Source organism: Camellia sinensis, chromosome 5, assembly GCF_055761805.1.
Source record: "Camellia sinensis isolate YWXY chromosome 5, ASM5576180v1, whole genome shotgun sequence".
NCBI lineage: Eukaryota > Viridiplantae > Streptophyta > Magnoliopsida > Ericales > Theaceae > Camellia > Camellia sinensis.
The window spans coordinates 160,358,070-160,363,483 of record NC_138965.1 but is presented as its reverse complement, the minus strand read 5'-3'; the positions used below and the strand labels follow the sequence as shown (position 1 = coordinate 160,363,483).

At 33.8% G+C, this 5,414-nt stretch overlaps 1 long non-coding RNA gene across 2 annotated transcripts; it reads left to right on the top strand.

Moving 5' to 3' along the window:
* Positions 1-1,113: 1,113 nt before the first annotated feature.
* On the top strand, positions 1,114-3,937 carry LOC114316074 (uncharacterized). Of its 2 annotated transcripts, XR_014330388.1 has the most exons (6): positions 1,114-1,229; positions 1,349-1,511; positions 1,874-2,008; positions 2,517-2,620; positions 2,724-2,861; positions 3,740-3,937. It is a non-coding gene; the product is annotated as an uncharacterized LOC114316074 (long non-coding RNA). The 2 variants fall into 2 exon arrangements; XR_003648054.2 differs by lacking the exon at positions 2,517-2,620.
* Positions 3,938-5,414: the final 1,477 nt, after the last annotated feature.

Below are 5,414 nucleotides of genomic sequence, written 5' to 3'. Positions count from 1 at the left end.
GTTGTATATGTTCAGATAAAGAGGCAAAAATTGATATTCTATTCTTTTCTTTATATATATATATATATATATGTATTCTGGTTGAATAATCGACAAGTTTGAATATTGCCCTTGTAAGTAGCAAACTACTAGATTCCTTTTTCATATGTTAGTGGAAATGTTTGACATTAGTGATTGATTTGGTATTTCTCTCTGTTTTCTGTTTGTTTTCCTATTTCTCTGTGGTGTCTTAATATGTTGCTTGAATTAATTTGCAAGTTGGTAATTGTTCAAGTGAATCTGGTCCAATGTGTATTGTCGGGGATTTTTCGGGGTCGGGGAAACCCGATCCCCGTTAGGGGCTAGGGGTGGGGGGTGATTGGTTCTCTGCCAGGGATCGAGGGCGGGGCAGGGGTGGGGACGAGGACAGGGAGTCACTACAACAAAATGCACCTTTGGAGACCAAAATTGGCGACTAAAAAAAGTTTAGTCGCCAAAAGTTGTGGAATTGGCAACCAAAAGTTTTTGTAGTAAGCAAAAGTAAAATATTTAGCTACTAATTTTTCTTAGTCAGGGTATATTGGTTATTGGCGACTAAAAAAAATCTAGCCACTAAAAATGCCAAAATTGGCGATAAAAAAAATTTTATTCGCCGAATGGAAAATAAAAAAAAAAAAATTGATCGCCAAAAGTTTATTTTCAGTGACAAAAAAGAATTTTAGTTGCCGTATATTGAGTTTTGGCTACTAAAACCATTTAGTCACCGAATGGAAAATAAAAAATTATTTTTTACCTTTGGCGACCAAAATTTTAGTCGTCAAAAGTTTATTTTCAGCGACAAAAAAGAATTTTAGTCGTCGTATATTGAGTTTTGGCTACTAAAACCATTTAGTCGCCGAATGGAAAATAAAAAATTATTTTCTACCTTTGGCGACCAAACTTTTGGTCACTAAAAGTTTATTTTCAATGACAAAAAAAAAAATTTAGTCGCCAAAGAACTAAAATTTTTGGAGGGAGACATTTCAAATATTTTGGAAGGATTTATAAAATACTTTCAGTGACTAAAAAATTTTAGTCGCCAATAACCATCTATATAAAATATCTCACCTTCTCTCATCTCTCTTTCTCTCATTCCATAGAGAGCTGTCCGCCACCATCGCAAGGAGCACCCATCTCTGACCAGCCACCGTTGCACACAAGCACCCATCTCCGACCAACAACAATACCACATCACACACCATGGACAGTTGGTATTTCTTCTTCCTCTTCCTCTTCTTCTTCTTCTTCCCATTCCCTTTCCCCTTCCCCCTCCTCTTCCCCTATCTCTGTCTTTGTCTCTCTCTCTCTCTGAAATTTTTTTGGGTGCAAGCGTTTGAATTTGTAAATAGAAAGAGAAGATGAAGGGGAGCTAAAAGGAATCATTCACTGATCACCGCCATCGCGACGCCGCTGACCAACTCTCATCTTGCCGTCATCTTCTCTCGACGAAACCACCGATCACCTTTCCTTTCCTCTCACCCTCCCCTTGCAAGGTAAATTACAACTTCCGTCTCTATCCTCTTGTTTCTGATTGCTTGAATCTGGATATGTTTGTGGGTTTGTAAAGTTTAATCTAGATATTTTTTGGATCTAACGTGGTTTTGATTTCTGACATTTCATATCCTTTTTTTATTTGCCCTTTCTAAATCTCTACTTAAATTGATACTCCAAACACAGCCGTAGTGTTTTAGATCCATATGATAATTCCGACTCTTAAACACATGTTTTTTTTCTCTTTATAAATACTCCATGTATCATATCAGATATGATTCAATTTTTAATTATGATATATATATAGTTGATTAGATTGAGGAGAAAGTGTTTTGAGCATGAAATCGATTGTAATTAAGTGTAGGTGTGGCCTCCACTTGGATTGAAGAAGTTCAAGACCCTGTCTTACCTTCCTCCACTCTCTCTTATACAATTGGGAAAAGAAGTTGATTACCTTATTCACCTGGCATGGATTCCTTGCTTAGAATTCTCTGTTGAGGTTATTTCTACCTCTTTCTTTCTTTTTTCTTCTCAACCCATTTTCTGTGGCGTGTGTGGCTTTTGCACTTCAACTCTAGCATAAAATTGTTTTTCAATTTTTTTTTGTTTTTGTTAATAACCTAGTAAGTTGCGTCTAAAGATGCTTCTCTGCTTCAAAGGAAAAGGATAGTATTGTGCAAGCCTCATTGCCTATTTATTTTATTTTTTGGATGTGTATGAGAATAAACAATCAAAAGTTAATCGTAATGTTAGCTTGGTTCTTCCTTTGAATGACAAAAAAAGAAGAAATTAAACTATAGTTTGACAAATAATTCAATTAGAAGAAAGAATTGTACCTTACTGCTACTCTTATAAAACTCTTATAGAATTTTCGGCAGGGGTTTATTAAGTTAAATCTTGCAATTTAATCAGTAATGGATTCTGGAGATTGGTTTAAGAATATAATTAGCTTAAAAAAAGGGAAGGATGCAATTTGTTCTTTTACAATTTGTTGCTTTGTAACACAGAGAAGTTGAATTTGAAAAGTGCAAATGGATATAAATACTTGAGGCAAAGCAATTGCTATTCAATTTCTGGGGTTGATGATGCTTAGCAGTTTCGCATCGTAATGGTATTTTTCCCTTTTAGAGTCTCATTTTTCCCTTTCCCCTTGAAGTTTAGAAATAGGGGTTGATTTATATATGAACGTCGTTGTGTCTTTTTTCACTCTTCAGGAAGCTCTGGATATTGTTCATGTTAGCAAAGAGGGTCAAAAAAGTGTATTTAAGTGCTCACTGCAGTTTTGTGGTTGGGGAATGTCTCCTTTACAGTGATTGATAATGAAAACCATGTTGAACCTGTGGCAGATAAAGGTAACAATCTACTAACAGGATCAAGTTTAACAGTTGCATGGTTGTTTTGTTCATTTGATTTATTATTATTTATTTTTCTTCTAACTGATTTATTGGCTGTAAGTAGCAACACCACTAAATTGCTGGGCAAACGATCAGTGAACTGTTTCTGCTCACTAATCATGTTGAATTTGAATGAACAATCCTATTTATTGCAGTTTGGACATAGTAATCCATACTAGCCCTCCTTGAGCATGTTGCTCTTGAGTATGACCCCATGCACCTCAGTTCAAGGGTTCAAATGCTAGTGACGGATTACTAAAATTGGACATGGCAATCCTTGTTGTAGTGAAGAGGTTTTGAAACCCCTTTAGAAAATATTGCATTGCTGATGGTACTTCATGAATCCCATCAGCTATTCTTACAATCAAATCAAAAATTTAGAAAACAAGCTCATAGGATTTTGGAAGAGGGAGGGGAACTATTAATAGATTAGATTGATTATTGATATTTGCTGATATCTACTAGGGTGAATCTTTTATAGAGTAATTAAGTGTGTAAGAGCATCCACTGGTGTGTTTTTTTATCCCGGCAAACATGAGATTGAACTAAAAGTATTGTTGTTTGGATTTTGCAATGAAGCATGGAGCATCACCTACATCTATTTAAAAATCATTTATGTTCATGATTTTAGGAATAGGTAATAAAGTGGAGTTTTTGCATTTGAACGTGTAGAAAAATTGTATTAATAGGTAGAAAGTTAGAATTATTAATTTTATAATTGTAATAATTTGCAGAGTATATATCAGAATTATTAATTTTACAATTGTTATAATTTGAAATGTCAATTTTATTGAATAAGTGCTAATGGTTATTTTTTTATTTTTTTGTTTTTACAGATTGCTTTTGTGTGGGTTATTGTGGATATTTATTTTTTTGTATGAAGAGCATCTGTTCTGTAAATGGAAGACATTTATTTTTCAACAATCCCCTGTATTGAAAATCCAGTGTTTTTGGATGTAATATTTAATTTAGATGGATTATACTTGGTTGGTATGAGTTTATATGAGATTTGAAATAAGGTGTTACAAGTTAAAGTTTTTGGATAGTTGATAATGAAATGGATATTATTGATAATGGATTTAGATTATAATTGATAAATGTATTATTCTGTATATGTACAAGTACAGGGTGCATTGATAATGGAATGCATATAATTTAGAAATTAATGAAAAATATTCAATTTGTGCATTTAAAAAAAATAATAATAAATAAAGCTTTTGGCGACTAAACATTTAGTAGCCAAAAAATAAAAAGGGAACTTATTGGTGACTAAACAGTTAGTAGCAAAAAAAAAAATTGAAATTTTTGGCGACTAAAATATTAGTAGCTAAAAAGGAGCACTATGATTTTCGCAACTAAAAAATTGGTAGCCAAACAGGAGTGCTATGTTTTTAGCAACTAAAAAATTGGTAGCTAAAAAGGAGTGCCATGTTTTTAACGACTAAAAAATTGGTAGCTAAAAAACTGAAGATGAAAAATATTTTTTTTTTGGCAACTAAATATTTTCTTTTGGGCGACTAAAAAAAATTAGCCGCCAATTCTTTTGCTGACAATTAGTCAATGACCAAACAGGCGACCAAGAATTTTAGTCGGTAAAAATCTTTGGCAACCAAAAAATGACTTTTAGCAACTAAAAATTTAATCGCCAAAAGTGTAATTTGTTGTTGTGAGTTTTTTACATTCAGAGATCGGGGACTGGAAGTGTAATCCCTGGCCTTGCCCCGGCCCATTGACATTCCTAACTGGAAATGCTATTTAGATCCTTGGCCTATTACGGGTTCCGTTTCAATTATTCAAATCGTTCATTTTGTTGGACATTTTGTGTATTTCATTCATACAAAAAATTAAGTCGATTTGACAACTTTAACTTATTTAATTTATCGCGTTTTTTACTAGTAAAATAGATAACAATTGTGTTTTAAAAAATAAACTGTACATTGTTTTAATAACAAACGTAATTAATTGAACAAGTTACAATTATTGAATCAATTTAAATTTTTTTTTTTTTTGTAAATGAAATATATGAAGTATCCAACAAAATGAACAGTATAGATTATCAAAACAGAGCCCGTAACAAGCCCCACATGCCCAGACAGTGCCTTCTAGTCCATATTTTGGATTGAAGGGGATCCACTTCCAAATTTTATGTTGGAAAATTGGTTTATATAGGCTTATTTTGGGCCGACTTTGAGCCCAAAATTGAGTGGGCGCCAAACGTCTTTTAAGGCGGGTCTGAAGAGGTGAAGTGTTCCTTGTCGCATGGCAAGTCACACGGTGAAGACGGTTCGTCAAAACCATTTATGAGTGAATAGGAAGTTGACGTCGTTTTCGGGTTCGAGGAATGGACATTTAAAGATTTGCATGTGGGTTTCCTTTTAATAGGTTGTCCCACATTGAAACTTTAAAAGAGTTTATTTGTGTATATAAGCTCTAGCCTACAACACTTGGGTTGGGCCCCAAGGGGCACCCTTAGTTTTTAGAAGGGAGGAGTTATGGACAAAGTGTACCTTA